At 41.5% G+C, this 17,455-nt stretch overlaps 1 protein-coding gene across 9 annotated transcripts in view; it reads left to right on the plus strand.

The window, feature by feature from the left end:
* Positions 1–17,455, plus strand: part of GRIP1 (glutamate receptor interacting protein 1) — a 1,071,013-nt gene that overhangs the window by 461,147 nt on the left and 592,411 nt on the right. The window lies entirely within an intron of this gene.

Below are 17,455 nucleotides of genomic sequence, written 5' to 3' on the forward strand. Positions count from 1 at the left end.
CATGACCCCTTCAGGTAGCCAAACACCAGGCCTGTGGTTACAGTGTGGTATTCCCATTCAAAAAAAAGCAAATTGCTTTTAAGGGACTGCCACAAGTGTTAAATTGGTTGGAAAGTCAGAACGTTTTTTATCTTAACCACTTAAGCCCCGGAGGATTTGGCTGCTAAAGGACCAGGGGTTTTTTTGCGATTTTTTACTGCGTGACTTTAACGGACAATTGCGCGGTCGTGCGACGCTGTACCTAAACGAATTTGACGTCCTTTTTTTCCCACAAACAGAGCTTTCTTTTGGTGGTATTTGATCACCTGTGCGATTTTTTGATCACGCGCTATAAACAAAAAAAGAGCGTAAATTTTGCAAAAATAACAATATTTTTCACATTTTTTTATATGAAATTCCCCAAAAAAAAAAGTAAAAATCAAAATTTTTTAACATTTTTCGGCCAATTTGTTTTATGCTACCTATGTTTGGTAAAAAAAATCGCAAAAAGCGTATTTTGATTGGTTTGCGCAAAAGTTATCGCGTTTACTAACAAAGAGAAAGATTTTTGTCATTTTTGGTGTTTTTTTTTTTAACGCGTAATGGCGGCGATCTGCGATTTTTTTTTCGGTACTGCGACATTGCGGCGGACAGATCGGACCCTTGACTGACATTTTTGACACTTTTGGGGTTACCAGTGACATTACTGCAGTAATCAGTGCTATACATATGCACTGTTACTGCAAAAATGACACTGGCAGGGAAGGGGTTAACTTTATTGGGAAGGGAGGGGTTAAGTGTGTCCTAGGGGCGTGCTTTCTACTGTGTAGGGACATTGCTATTGGTGTAAAAGCAAAGATCAACCGTTCTACATAGTAGAACGGTCAGATCTTTACTTTTACACAGGGAGAACTGACAGGCAGCTTGTTTACACAAGCTGCTCTGTCTTTCTCCCTTCACAGGAGCGATCGTAGTGTGGCCGGCGGACATCGAGTCCGCCGGTCACACGCACTGACTTGCCTGTGAACGAGCCGCGGCGGGCGCGCGCCTCGGCGGGCGCGCGCCCGCTCGCTATAGGCTCGCAAGTCAGTGACAGGCGAGTGACGTACCGATACGTCACTCTGCCTGGCCGGGGCTGACCGCCGCAGTATATAGTCGTGCGGCGGTCGGCAACCGGTTAATGTATTAAGATAAAACGTTTTCTATGTGCAGCAGCCCCCCTCAGTCCCTCTAATACATACCTGAGATCCATCTAGATCCAGCGAAGTTGCACTTGTGTCTCTGTTGCCCGGGACTCCCCTGCTCATTGGCTGAGACAGCAGTGCAATTGGCTCCCACTGCTCTGAATCTAAATCAGACAGCCAATAAGGAGAGATAGGGAGCAGGGCCGGGCCGCCGCTCCATGTCTGAATGGACACAAAGAGCTGTAGCTTTGCTCGAATGCCTCAATAGCAAGCTGCTCGTGTGGGGGCACTCAACAGCAGGGAGGGGCCAGGAGCACGGAGGAGGGAACCGAAAAGAGGAGGATCTGGCCTGCTCTGTGCAAAACCACTTCACAGGGCAGGTAAGTATAACATGTTTGTTATTTTTAACAAAAAAAAGAGACTTTAGTTTAATTTTAAAAAGCCCTTATAGAAATAAGGTAACTAAAGTTTTAAGCCTGGGAAAAATAATATTAAGGCAAGACTTAAATAGTGTACAACTCAAAAAAATAAAATGTTGGTGCAGTTTTCTTGTAGGAGTGAAAAATTACCTTTTATTATCTGCACTTGGAAGTTTAGGAATCTGCTTGAGATACCATTTGAAGGTGGAGTCTTTTCTAAACCCTGTACATGGTCATTTTTTCTTAAAATTGTCCGGATCCATTACTGAATGTTTTTCTGGGGAAGAGGGATATTTCTATTTATATTGGCAATAATTATATACTGTCATAATGACTTTTTTTCAGGGTTGTATATTTTGTAGAAAGTGAGAAAAACTATTAAAATAGAATATTCAAAGGATATTTATTGTAGTGTTGTAGCTTACAATGCATTTAAACTGTTTAAAGTTTGTTCCCAGGGCCATCACAAAAAAGGTTTCTAAGAGGAGCACGAAATGCGGGACTTAAGTGTGACCTCAATTACACTGTGTGATGCCTGCCTAAGCTAAACAGTTAAAATTTTAACCTTTTGTTGTCCAACTGATTGTGCCATCTTCCACGAAGGCCCATGCTGCTCAGAGGGTGCTCACATAGTCTCATGTGGTCCTCCTAGGGCACCTGCTGCCCAAACTTCTGAACATTTCAATTTGTCTTGTATATGCTATGATCCCCTCTTGCAGCCTGCCTGAGCCTGTTCAAAAAGTCTTAACAATTCACCTTGTGGTTCCTTACGATGCTGGAAATGTGCGATTGACACGGCTGACTTTCTGCACATGTTTTGGACATGTCAGTGCATACGTGATTGTTGGTCTGAGGTTACAAGATTCATACAATCCCTAACTACTATATTTATCACAATGAAAATTGGAGTATGTATATTGGGACTGGGGAATCTTTTACCATTCACACATGCAGCCAAGACCTTCCTTGGCTTATTGTTGTATACCACAAAGGCTGTAGTATTGAAATGGAAGTCTGATCAATCTCATACCCTTCATTTCTGTAAAGTCCTCATTAGTTAATGTGGGACTTTTGATCAACTCAGACTCTACAATTCCAACGTGTGCGGATTCGGCTTCTCCTTAGTTCCTCTTGATTGGCGTACTTTTGTATCTGAAATCTTTCTTCATGTAATGCAAAAAGTTTTACTTTAAACTGTGTCTCCTGTTGACATGTTTTTCCTACCTTGTGGACCTAAGTAATTTTTCATTTAAGTCAAGCAGTGGAACTTTTTTTTTTTTTTTTATTGTATGCTTTTTACCTTTTGAGGCCGTGTATGCCCCAAAGCTCTGTTTTGTACTTGCCTAACCATGTTAAAATACAGGGGAATGCACCAAGGCTCTGTTTTGTACTTACCTAACCATTGTAAATTACAATAAAAAGAATCTTAGAAAAAAAAAATCCTAACAACCAATGTCTATTCAGGACAAGGAACTCTAAAAGATTGAAGCCAAGGTGCATGATCACAGACATTTCAGCCACATTGTGAGTGAAGGCTAAAGCCTCGTACACACGCACTGATTGTTGGCCATGAATCTTCGGCCAACATCCGATTTTCGGCTTGTTAGTATGATGCTTCTGACAACCGACTGCAACTTTTCGGCCGAACAAAATCTGGTGTGCATGCTATAAAATTTTTGTTGGCCGTCAACAGAACGGCCGATTGTTCCTCAGTCAGTACAGATTTCGGCAGACAAAAATCAGATGAGCAAGACTGGGCATGCTCAGAGAAGAAAAAACGCACGGAAAGTAAACCAGCACATGACATCACTTCTGAAGTTGGTTGTTGGCCGAAAAAATTTGTGTGCAGTCTAGAGCACATTTCAACCAACACAACAACACTGGACAAAAGACGGCCGATCGGTCGGCCAACAATCGGTGCGTGTGTACTGGGCATAACTCTGTTAGTGACCAGGTGCAGTATCTGTTGACAAGAAAGTCACCATAGTAAATGACGCAGCCACGGATCCCAAAAAGGGGAAAAGAAGACAAATTCTAAAGCAGCCTGTCATTTATGGCCCTGTTCACACCTACTGTTTACATGATTCAGGTGGGGAAAGGAAATATGACATTTAAATCTTGACCTACAGTTTAAACCATTCATCTGAAAGCCCTTTAAACAGATGATGCATATTATGTGAATGCATATAGCTGATATGCAGTTTTTTTAGTTTCTTAGAAAACCTGTCTGCATTGTGATCTTTTAAATGCTTGTTTAAGCAGTATAATTCACAATACAATATATATGAGATTGAGGTATATAGATGGCAAACTTTGAGAATTGATGAGAAAGGTGGTATAGTTGTCAGGAATAGAGGATGCTATTTACTGGCATATCTGTGATTTTTACAGGAAAGAGTCAGTTCTCTCGGCAGCCAGCAGGGGATGTGCTCGAACAGCAGCATGGCTTTGTACTGGTTACAGGCAGCTGACATTTCTCACAAACCTATGTATCTAGCTCAGAAAGAGAGAACTTTGCCACATGCAATCTGATAAATGTCAAAGCTCTTGAAGACTTGGAACCTCCTATTGCAAAAGCTTGTGCGTTTTTCTAGTGCATCACTTATATACAGCAGCTGCTTTGGACACCTGTTTTGTTATTTTAGAATGCATTTCAGTGTAGTGGTATGCCTGGTCAGATAGACTCAGTTACTTCTGGTTTTCCTAACTGTGTACATTTTTAATACACAACTTTTTTTTTTTACCCTTTAAAACCGAATTCTACTTACGCAAAAAAAAAAGATATTTATTCCATTACAGTTCCAGAAAATACACAAGCAGCTTCTGTCCCCCGCAGACTTATGGGTCTGGCTCCCAACTGCAGCTTATCTTCAGGGCTGAATGGAGCCCAACGTTATTCATCCCACTCCCTGTGAACCTCATAGGAGCAATGCTGCAGGGAGCCGCAGTATTTAGAAGGCGAAAAGGGGACCTCTGACATCACTGGAAATAGTTACTTCCATGAAGAGCACAGGCAACATCCATGATAGGTCTGCTGGTCCTAACTCTGTGCCTAAAGAGTTTGTTGAAGGAAAACCTTTTGTAGTCTTTGAAGGAGTGGAAGGACTAGACCCCCTGTCAAGATTTATTGCTGTCTGTGACTTCACTGGGAAAATTCACTCCCTGTGTACTGGTGACATATGGTGACAACTGTCTGAGATGGGAATTCCTCTCACTTTAGGAGGTATTCTTGTTGTGTTTCTAGGATAGAAAGTTAGACATTTCTTCAATGGGACGCAGACTAAACTGTCAGGGATTTTAACCCTTTCTAACACGACATGTTGCCTCCTCCCCACATGATTGAAGACTGTAAATGCTGCACTACCATGCTGCAGTCGCATGCATTGTACGCGGTCCTGGGGCAGCCCTGTAGACTTGCACTGGTTGTGTTCAGTGGTGGGAACATGCTGTTTTTAGTTATTGCTACGGCCACGGTGGGAACATGCTGTTATTTCGTTTTTGCTATGGCCACGGTGTGTGTGTGTACAGCCATGGGGAGCTGGATGTTCATGATCAGGCAGATGGTCGGGTGCAGTAATATCACAGCTCAACTGCCTGGTTTTACCACCCTTGGCCCTTTGTTTGAACAGGACTTTATATCTGCTCTAGTGCAAGTGTGAAGCACAAGGACAAACGTGAATTGTAAGTAAAGGTTGATTTTATTTTCTGTGTGATACATTTCATATTGCTAAATGATTACTCTGAGGACAACATAATGCAAACGTCTCAGGGTGTCTTCCAAAAGGAGAATGCAAAGGACGAGTATAAAGAAAACATTGCTAGGTATAATTGTCTCTATCTTGAATTCGGTGATGAATGAACAGCCAGCTAACAGAGATAAGGACGTCCACTACCTGAAACCTAAAATGAGGAAATAATTTATCTGTCAAGTAGGCATGCAGTGCATTTAAATTAGTTAAAGGCTCAAATAGATTTCTGACGTTTAAAGACATCTGAACTGAAAAATGTGGACTGTTGACTCTATTGTGGTTATCTAAAACACTGCTTCAGGTATACTCTAGTTCAAATTAAAAATTAAAAGAGAAGCCTGGGAATTTAAAAAACTAAACAAATCATACTCGCTTAGATGGCTGCAGCATCGATAGGATGTTGCTGCTGTACCCCATCCGAGAACTGAGCAATCAAAGACTGCTGACCGCTCAGTTCTAGGTCCACTCTGATCTCAAAGTGGTGACCCTTAGTCACTGCTCTGTGCTGTGCCCCGTCAGCGCACACTGGAGCGCTGGGCTTTGTAAGGAGTGGCAGGAGCTGCTAGTCAGGCATCTGCACAGATCCTGAAATTGTCAGGATCCCTGCAGAGCCTGGACCGGTTCTGTGACATCAGCCGACAGTGGACTTTAGCCCGCTGTCAGCTGAATCTGGGTCTCAAGTGCACTCCTGTAACCCACAGGAGAAGTGTGGGCAAAAGGGCTTTTGCCATACTTCTGCTTTAAAAGGGAATTGCAGTCAAAATTGAAAATTTGCCCATGATTAGTGTGACGGACGCGGGTATCAGATCCCTGCCCTCCTTACTAACTCGTGACAAAGGACCGGCCAACCTCACACCATGCTGTCACTTACGTAACAATGCTACTCTCAGCTGCACCCTTTAGAAAGATTTTCTAGCTCACGGGACCACAATCCTAGAATTTAGCAGGCTGAGAGTGATTGTCACTGGGCTAATTAAGCAATTAACCATTTAAATGCCACCACTTCCTTTGGTCCAAGCAGGAGGAAGTTCGTAATTCTAGCAATACCAATTATGATTTTAGAATAAGCGTCTTTACCACACACTGTCGCCACAGACAGGTATGTTCATAGGATTTATTCTGTACAGTAGCACTCTTCAAGAGACAGGTTCTTTGTTAGCTTGCATTAAAAAGCTTAGGGACAAGGTTAACTTTTCAAAATAGGGTTTTAACCACTTGCCGACCGCTCACATTGAGGGTACTGCGGCAAAGTGGCTCGTTATCGTCCAGCGACGTAGACCTACGTCACTGGACAACGCCCCCTCTCGGCGGCGCACTTCCGCTGTATTCAGACATAGCGGGAGTCAGGCCAGGGGAGGAGAGGCGGTGATCACCGCCGCTCTTCCCCGATCGTCTTGGATCGAGTGTGAAAATCCGCCCACTTGTGTAAACAAAGTGGGCGGATCTCCTATGTGACAGACAGTCACAGATCGCAGGTTCAGCTATGCTGAATCCTGTAATCTGTGTCTGTCACGCAATCCCCTCCCCCCACACACGTCAGTAAGCATGAGGCATACATTTAACCTCTTGATCACCAATAAAGTTAACCCCTTCCCTGCCAGTGTCATTATTACAGTAACAGTGCATGTTTATAGCACTGATTACTGTAGTAATGTCACTGGTACCCCCAAAAGTGTCAATGTCAGTTAGGGGTCCGATCTGTCCGCCGCAATGTCGCAGTTCCGCAAAAAAAATGCAGATCGCCGCTATTACTAGTAAAAAAATAAACAATAAAAATGACAAATCTTTCCCGTAGTTAGTAAACGCGATAACTTTTGCGCAAACCAATCAAAATACGCTTATTGTGATTTTTTTTTTTACCAAAAATATGTAGCAGAAAACAAAGTGGCAGCAATTCTATTATAATATGCAAAGAGCTAGTTATTTTGGTGCCATAATTTGGGGCACCTATACATGGGGGTGCATATATACACTGCTCAAAAAAATTAAAATAACACTTTTTACTCCAGAGTATAGCATCAAGTCAGTTAAATTCCTCTTGATCTGGACAGTTAAGTAGCTGAGGGGGTTGTTAATCAGTTTCAGCTGCTTTAATGTTAATGAAATGAACAACAGTTGCATCGGATGGGCAACAATAAGACAACCTCAAAAACAGGAATGGTTTTACAGGTGGAAGCCACATTTGTTTTCACTACTCATCATTTCTGACTTTTTCACTAGTTTTGCATTTGGCTAGCATCAGTGTCACTACTGGTAGCATGAGGCGATACCTAGACCTTAGTGCCGGTTCACATTAGTGCGATCACAGAGATCGCATGTAATTCGGAGCGCACAGTTTGTATGGCTGAATTCATACCGGAATCGCACTAAACTTGCACGTGACCCATTTTTTTATCCGCAGCAGAATCGGATCGCATGGTGGTTCTTACTAGTGCGATCCGATTCTGTGCGAACTTGCAGATCGCACTGCGATATGCTATCTCAACTGGGGGTGTCGTTATTTTTTAATTGACACCCCCTGCGTATCGCATATGGCAGTGTGAACTACCAGGGGTGCGGATGCGATGCGGGAACACGCTGTATATTCGCAGCGTTCCCTCATCGCAGAAATGTGAAACGGGACTTATAGAGGTTGCACAGGCAGCGCAGCTCCTCCAGAATGGCACATCAATACATGTCATTGCCAGAAGGTTTGCTGTCTCTCCCAGCACAGTCTCAAGAGCATGGAGGAGATTCCACGAGACAGGCAGTTACTCTCGGAGAGCTGGACAGGGCAGTAGAAGGTCCTTAAACCATCAGCAGGCCGGTATCTGTTCATTTGTGCAAGGAGGAACAGAATGAGCACTGCCAGAGCCCTACAAAATGACCTCCTGCAGGCCACTGGTGTGAATGTCTCTGACCAAGGGTGGCCTAGGGGCCTGGCATCCTCTAGTGGGCCCTGTGCTCACTGACCAGCACTGTGGAGTTTGATTGGCATTTCCTGTTGAATACCAGAATTGGCAGATCTGCCACTGGTGCCCTGTGCTTTCTCACAGATGAGAGCAGGCTCACCCTGAGAAGCCATGGAGAACATTGTGCTGCCTGTAACATCGTTCAGCATGACCGGTTTGGTGGTGGGTCAGTGATGGTCTGTGGAGGGATATCCATGTACGGATGCACAGACCTCTACAGGCTAGACAATAGCACCCTGACTGGCATTCGGGAATTGGGATGAAATCCTTGGACCCATTGTCAGACCCTACGCTGGTGCAGTGGGACCTGTGTTCCTCCTGGTGCACGACAATGCCAGATCTCATGTGGTGAGAGTATGCAGTCAGCTCCTGGAGGATGAATAATAATACCATTGAATGGCCCCCACACTCCCCTGACCTAAATCCAATAGAACACCTCTGGGACATTGTTTTAGTCTCTCCGACGGAGCCAGGTTTCACCTCTGTGTGTTTAGGAGCTCAGTGATGCCCTGGTCCAGATGTGGGAGGAAAAACCCCAGGACACCATCCGTCTCATTAGGAGCATGCCCCAATGTTGTCAGGAAAGCATGTGGGGGGCCATACAAACTACTGAGTGCCATTTTGAGTTGCTGCAATGAAATTTCAGCAAAATGGACTAGCCTGCTGCATAATTTTTTCATTTGTTTTTTGGGGTGTCTTTGAATTCAGCCCCGTCGGTTGATTCTCATTTCCTTCAAACGATGTGGCATCCTTTCTACCCGAACACATTACCCAGTCCATATCAGTATAGATATCTAGCATGATATTTCGTTTGATAATAATGCCGTCAGATAGCAGCCATCTGAGCATCTAAGTTACTGTTAAAGGTGCCAATCCTCAAATTTTACATAGAGTTTATTGGAAGGTTGGGAAGGAAGGATTTTCCGGCACATAAATTCTTAAAAAATCAATTTTATTCAAATAACATAACACAAAAAGCAATCATGAAAAACACACAAAACATATAAACAAACAAAACAGAAAATATTGATTAAAAATTGACTGGAGCCAGAATGGGTTAACCAGTCAGAAATGAATAACATACAGCAGTTCTATTTGATGTGGTCATACACATATTCATATTATTAGTCACATAATGCGACTACATGTACATATTTATATACTTAGAAACATGATGACAGAAATTAGTAGTACGCTTGATCAGGTTGCTCTACATGTTTCGCCTCATAAAGAAGCTTCATCTGGAGCCTGCTTGTGATCAAAGAAAATGGTTCTATATAGGATGGAAACATACAGAATTACTGATGGTATAGGTAGTTTTCAAACTTTGTATTATGATAATGAACATCTAAAATCAGAGAACTACATGCATGTTCATGGTGGCGTATCCAGTCACCGGCTGGGTCAGTGCAAACCAGGCGAGCGGCGAAACTCCATGGGTACAATGGGCAGTGCACCCCGGAGGTCACCCATAGAATCACATGTGGGGGGCCACGCAATACTTATTTTATCTATTGGATATAAGGAGGTGGTATGTATACCAATAAATAGCTGGGTTCATACATACCTGTATAATTGTTATGCAGGACAACTGTCACCGCAGACAAATGGTAATGAATAACGAAGGGACAATCATGGATAGGTACAGAGCTCGGTATATATAGAGAAAAGATTAACCCAGGGGTAGTGGAGCCTGGGAGCCACCTGGATAAGGATGTAATAGCATACCCATTAGTACTAGTGTTAGGTAATATATATTGTCTATAAGGACTTATAGAAGGTTGTGGAGCCATAAGTAAGTATATAGGTGAATCGTGATGAAAGACTGATATACACCTCCCAAGAAAAACCGTGTGGAGACATATAGGAGTAAACAAGCACACACAGTAGTATCTTACCAAACAAATTGTACTATGGAAGCATCTCTCCATATATCACATGGAGGAAAGCCATGTGGATATGCCAACAGGTGTTAGTATGTCAAAATCCTAGGTAGATATAAATAAACTCTTTAGGGTATATTCTATAAGTTTCAAAGGGTCAGAGAAGGGATAGTTAGACTTGCCGAATAAAGATGGCGTATAGAGGTGGTGTATACCTTTCATTGGCTCTGTCCTAAAGTTCCATGATGTTTCCTCCGATGAGGGAAACGCCGCCATATTGAGGCCAGCGTCTTTATAGCGTGGACCCCAAGCGGCTCGTCAATGACGTCACCGCCTCGGCCACGCCCCGCGACGTAACCACGTAATGACCCGAGCGATCACATGGGTCGCATCGGGAAAATGCGGGTACGTACAGCGGGAACAGGCGTGTGCGTGGGACACGTGGTGTCCCCGCATCCGCCCATTATGCCGCAGGAAATGCGCACCGGAAGTGCGTCACCTCACTGTGGCTTGTCTGGCCGCACATGTGTCAAAGGGGGAAAAACCGAGGAAGCATGCCCAGCGCCACCCATGGTCGTCGCCCGCATAGCAAGCAACCTCCAGTCCGTGACTAAAAGTGGATCACCACTCCAGCGAACCAGGCAAAATAAGGAAATAAACAGAAAAAGGAAAACATATAATTATAACAATTCTAATTATAAAATTTGTCAATCAGCGTAACTAATTGTCACCATACAAAATGCAGTAATAGCTTTGAAATATAACAATTTGGAAATGTTATAATAATAATAACAAGCATTGTATTAATTATAAAAAATACAAAGAGCAATGAAATAAATCAAATACAAAGATAATATTAGGCCAATGGAAGGGAAGCTTATGTTTGGAATTAAAATGAGATTATTTTTATGGTATATTTTGGATTTGAGTGAAAGGATATACTCATAGACCGTGACCAGAGAAACAAACAGAGGACATATACATAAACTAGAATATTATCTAGGGATATTGGAACACGTACCCCCGGATAAGTTAGCCATTTAAAGGTTGAAGCTATAGAAAGGGTTTATATGATAACATCTCATTGATTCCTGGCCTCTGAGTGGCATTTAGTCGTTCGATCCAGAGGGTTTCCCTCTGGAGGATCCGTTTATCCCAGTTACCCCCTCGGGGATCTTGGGGGATAATCTCTAAGACAAAGAACCTAGCCTTTTTAGGGTTGAATCTATGGTGAAGATCTATATGTCTACTCACTGGTGTGAGCATTTTCCCCCCGGCTGATACATAAACATGGTCTTTTATCCGTTGTCGTAGTTCTCTAATTGTCTTTCCGACATAGAAGATACCACAGGTGCAGTACATTAAATACACTACGCCTCGGGTATTGCAATCTGCCCTAAAGTTCGGTCTTAACATTTCCCCATTGGGTAATGGATATTGTGTAGCTTCTTCAACCCAGGGGCAGAACTCACACCGTCTGCATTTATATGTACCTCTAGGAGATTTAGATTTGGTTTTAGATGGTTCATAGTGGCTAGACATAAGATGGTCTCTCAATGATGTTGTACGTTTGAAAACTATTTGGGGATAATCCGTAATGTATTTTTTGATAGTAGAATCATTATGGAGTATGTGCCATTGTTTTTGTAGAATGGATCGTAAAATGTCTGTATGTACAGAGTATTTTGTGATGAATTTGACAGTTTGTTGAGTAGGAACTGTTTTTTTGCGAAACAACAAATCATTCCTATTTTGTTCTGCAGCTCGATTGAATGCGTCTCTGAGTGTGCGTTTACTGTAACCTCTAATTTTAAGACGGTCACGGAGTGAGTTTGCTTGTTTTCTAAAATCAGAATCAGACGTACAATTACGTCGGAGACGAGCATATTGAGCATACGGGATGCTACGAATTAATGCCGGGGGATGTGCACTGGAGGCATGAAGAATAACATTCCCTGCGGTTTCCTTTCGGTACAGGTCCGTACTCAAATGTCCATTTGCTAATTTATGCACTGTAAGGTCCAAAAATGTGACCTGTGATGAATTGATCGTACTTGTTAGTTTTAGGTTCAAAAGTATTAAAGTTAAGTGCTGTAATGAATTCATCTAGCATAGATCTGGACCCTGTCCATATCACAAATATGTCGTCTATGTATCTGAGCCATACGGCTACATAGACGAAATATTCGGACAAAACATCAGCAGATGTGATATATCGTTCCCACCCCCCCAGGTACAGGTTGGCGTAAGCCGGTGCGCAACAATTGCCCATGGCCACGCCCTGTACCTGGAGGTAGTGGGAACCATTGAAGACAAAACAGTTGTGTCTAAGAATGTAAGAAAGTAATTGTAACAAAAATTCACAAAAAGGCCAGGTTCGATGATTCTGTTCATATAGAAAGGTACGTATCGTCTCGATGCCCTGCTCGTGAGGGATGCTGGAGTATAGTGCCTCAACATCCAAAGTCACGAGCAGGGCATCGAGAGGAACGACCATATCATTCAATGTTTTAAGAAAATCAAGTGTGTCCTTGATGTAGGATGGAAGGCTAATTACATGTGGTAACAAAAAAAAGTCAAGGTATCTGCTAGCATTTTCCGTTAGACTCCCAATGCCCGAGACAATGGGTCGGCCAGGTGGAGATGTAAGGTTTTTGTGTGTTTTAGGTTAAGCGTAAAACGTTGCTTGTCTGGGGAAGCGGTTATTCAAAAAATCATATGTGTCTTGATCAATTAGAGCTGATTGGTGTGCCCATCCGATCAGCTCAAGGTATTCAGTTTTGAAATTGGAAGTTAATGACGAAGCAATTTTTTTATACCAGTTGGAATTGGTTAATATATCAAGGCACATTTGTTCATAAAATTGCTTTGTCATCAAAACCACATTCCCACCTTTATCTGACGTTTTGATGACTAGGTCAGGGTGTTTTTTTAAATTTGGTTAGTATTTGCAGTTGTTGGTATGAAAGATTACTTTGTTTTTTGTCTAATTGGCATCTTTTTATTTCTCCAACACAAGTTGTTAGGAACGCCCATATATTTGGGTTACTAGTTAAATCTGGAAAATTAGTCGATTTTGGTTTAAATTTCGTAGAGTAAATTGCTGAAGAGTTGGGTTGGGATCCCTGACTCGGACTATGTGTATGACCACATCAAATAGAACTGCTGTATGTTATTCATTTCTGACTGGTTAACCCATTCTGGCTCCAGTCAATTTTTAATCAATATTTTCTGTTTTGTTTGTTTATATGTTTTGTGTGTTTTTCATGATTGCTTTTTGTGTTATGTTATTTGAATAAAATTGATTTTTTAAGAATTTATGTGCCGGAAAATCCTTCCTTCCCAAACTTCCAATAAACTAGCATGATATTTCAACAACTGATGTGTTTTCAAAGTGTTTCTTTAATTTTATTTGAGCAGTGTATTTTATGGTATTGTGATTTTTAATAAATACTACACTATGGGAGACTTCTTGACATTTGCATATTTGTGAGCAATGTCTGTAGGAGAAGGAGTGCCTGTTCCAGTCAGTTATTCCTATCTGGAGAGATTTACCAGTTGAAATAAGGGGAGTAAATTGGCCTGGCATCGATATAAACGCATATCGACCTTCTTGGATAAAGAGGTCATACCCATTTCATGAGTGAGAATTCTGTATGCAAAAGGTGAAGAGTGTGCTTTTTTTTCTCAGTAATATATTGGCATCTTGCATGAAGGATATTGCACAGTTATATGGACATGTGTTGTGTGGGGACATTTATAATTGGTTTTACACCTAATTTTTAAATTCTTTCACCTTATTTTGTTTTTTTTGTTTTTTTTTAATGTGTATTTTACTTTATTTAAATAAAGAAAACAGCACCATCTATTTTTTACTTGTGCACACACCAATAATACCTTTTCTCTTTATCATAAAGAAAACGGTGCCATCTATTTTTCACTTGTGCGCACACCAATAATACCTTTTCTTTTTATTATAAATTTGTGTGAATTTGTTTTCTTGGGTTATTCTCTATTCGTATCTTTGAGGAAGAAGCAATTATCCAGGTCCGGATTATCTATATAATATTAACAATGTCTATGGCTGGGTTGTCATCAATTAATTTTCAAGTTTCTTACTGAAGAAGCCGGTTTTAATGTCCAATGCTGCTTGTAATTTCTTTTTAAGAGTTGAGGAAAAATATGTTCTTTTTGAACTTCTTTAGAACTTTTTTTTTTCCCTGCAAGCTGTGTAAATCCAAGGTTGTTACTATGACAACTCGTATTGGCTGATAGGTAACATTCAGTCTTTAATTATTGTAAAGGTTAATTAAATGACAAATCAAGAGTTCTAGTGGTCTGTGGGAAATGGTAGGGAAAGCAAGGACCAAAATGTATTCATTTATTAAGTATGTAGAGATCTGTGTAATAAATTTACATATAACTGTGGCTACTGGTGTAAAGATGAAACTGACATATAAAGTTCTGTGAAGAGAAGTTCATATCAATACCTGCTTGGCCTAAAAGAGTAGGACTTTGAAATCTGAAACTTGCTATCCACTGACGTGCTTGCTTTAGAAATCCTTCCTGGAAGTTATCTATACTGATAGTACTTGAACTTGCTATAAAAAGCACTTGAAGATCAGTTACAATCTCTAGAATTAAAAAAAAAAAAAATATATATATATATATATATATATATATATATATATATATATGTGTATATATATATATATATATATATGTGTATATATATATATATATATGTGTATATATATATATATATATATATATGTGTATATATATATGTGTATATATATATATATATATATATATATATATATATATATATATATGTATATATATATATAAAAATGTTTCTTGTAAATTCCTTATCTCAATTAGAACCTTATTTTTTAGGTCTCTGCTCCAGCAAAATACTGATGGCAAGTTCTAAAAAAAAATTACATATCGGTGTAAATATTTATGTACTTACACTTAAGATCAGCCTTTGTTTTATCACCTTATATATATGGACATATATATTCCATCTGCTCCCCACCCAGACCTGATGTCATGTATTAGCGTTAAGAAGGTTGATTATTCAAAAAAGCCATTACAACCTATGCATGGGGAAGCAATGGTCCCATGCAGGTACTGCACATTCTGGCTGTTACATACTGTATATTGGAGAAGAGTAAGAACCATTGTACACAGACATTTTAAGTGTGAAATTGTAAATCAAGGTGCAGGTAAGTAGATAGTATGTCAATGACGTTTTATACATGTAATGATGGTAATTTGGACAAGTCTTTCAACTAAGAAGACCATAGAGCCACAAGCGATATATAATTCTGTGTGCCTGATTTAAGGTCCAGCTTTACTTGTTTAGCACAGGTCCCACAATTATTGGTCTAGAGCTGGGGTCCCAGCAACCCGTCAATCACGGCCAGTTAACTGGTGAATCTTGCCCTGGATTTGCCGACCCCCCAATTCTTTAGTAGTGAAGAGTGGGGGCTGCATTGGCGGAGTGAGCAGGCGGCTGCATTTTCCTGCTTCACTAGTTATGGCTCCAGGCCCCATCAGGGTAATACAAACTGCACTCAGTCTGTATCTGGCCTACGATCAAGCAGCGTCCTTAGGGTAGAGCTCACATGTGAGGAAGGGGCACATCGGACTACACACTGAGTGCAGTAGTCTTGCAGAAAGTCCAGGACCTAAAACAATAATGGGCCATACACACTATAAGACATTTTCCTTTAGACTTACCAAAACCATATAATATGAGGTCAAACCTAAACACTTTCAATTTGTATGCAATCTGGCAGGCCCTTACACTACATAGAAAAGGTAAATCTGAAGGAAATCTAACCACAAAAGTTGGATAGTGTGTATCCAGCTTAAGTGAGCTGCGCACGAGGCAAAAAACTTCTCCAGCATACTATCCTATACTCTGCGCACCGACTGCTGCTCTCTCGGGTCTCTCGCATTAAAGACCCTGCCACAGAGTGGTAAGCTTGACAGCCACTGTATGCTGCAGGAAGAGGATGTACAATTGTCAATGGGTGTTTGGTCAGGTGAACGAGGCCACTCTTCAAGCGCCCTGCAACTTTGTGCAGTACAGTGATCAAGGGGTTAAAACAGGTGGCGAGTTAGCATTGTATCACCTAATTACCACCTGCTTTAACCCCTTGGACCCTGCACTGGCATGCTGCAATCACTTGCATTACATACAGTTGTAGGGCATTTGTGGAGTGGCCCGTTCATTTGAATAGGCTCATTCATTATTTCACACAATTACAATCGATGACCGGTGATAGAACTCCTGCTGTGGCATGTGTATACCCTCGGCTGCTGCCTCTGTGGCTAAAGTGGGTAGGAGGTAGGGGTCTGTTTTCCTGTGTGATTCAATATGGTGCAATTTTGCAGCCCATTCTTTTAACCACTTAAGCCCCGGAGGATTTGGCTGCTAAACGACCAGAGGGCATTTTGCGATTCGGCACTGCGTGACTTTAACGGACAATTGCGCGGTCGTGCGACGCTGTACCGAAACGAATTTGGCGTCCTTTTTTTCCCACAAACAGAGCTTTCTTTTGGTGGTATTTGATCACCTGTGCGATTTTTTGATCACGCGCTATAAACAAAAAAAGAGCGTAAATTTTGCAAAAATAGCAATATTTTTCCCTTTTTTTTATATGAAATTCCCCCAAAAAAAAATGTAAAAATCAAAATTTTTTAATATTTTCGGCCAATTTGTTTTATGCTACCTATGTTTGGTAAAAAAAATCGCAAAAAGCGTATTTTGATTGGTTTGCGCAAAAGTTATTGCGTTTACTAACAAAGGGAAAGATTTTTGTCATTTTTGTTGTTTTTTTTTTTAACGCGTAATGGCGGCGATCTGCGATTTTTTTTGCGGTACTGCGACATTGCGGCGGACAGATCGGACCCTTGACTGACATTTTTGACACTTTTGGGGTTACCAGTGACATTTCTACAGTAATCAGTGCTATACATATGCACTGTTACTGTAAAAATGCACTGGTAGTGAAGGGGTTAACTTTATTTGAGAGGGAGGGGCTGTGTGTGTCCCTAGGGGCGTGATTCTAACTGTGATTGGCTGTGGCTTCAACTGTATGCAGAGTGATCAATGGATCTACATAGTAGATCCATGTGATCAGCTCTCATACAGAGAGGAGAATGACAGGCAGCTTGTTTACACAAGCTGCCTGACTATCTCCCTCTCCCCCGCCGATCGCAGAGTGGCCGGCGGCGATCGGGTCCGCCGGTCACGCGCGCGGGGGGGTCCGTGAC

Source organism: Pelophylax lessonae (genome assembly GCF_965119305.1).
Source record: "Pelophylax lessonae genome assembly, chromosome: 4".
NCBI classification, from domain to species: domain Eukaryota; kingdom Metazoa; phylum Chordata; class Amphibia; order Anura; family Ranidae; genus Pelophylax; species Pelophylax lessonae.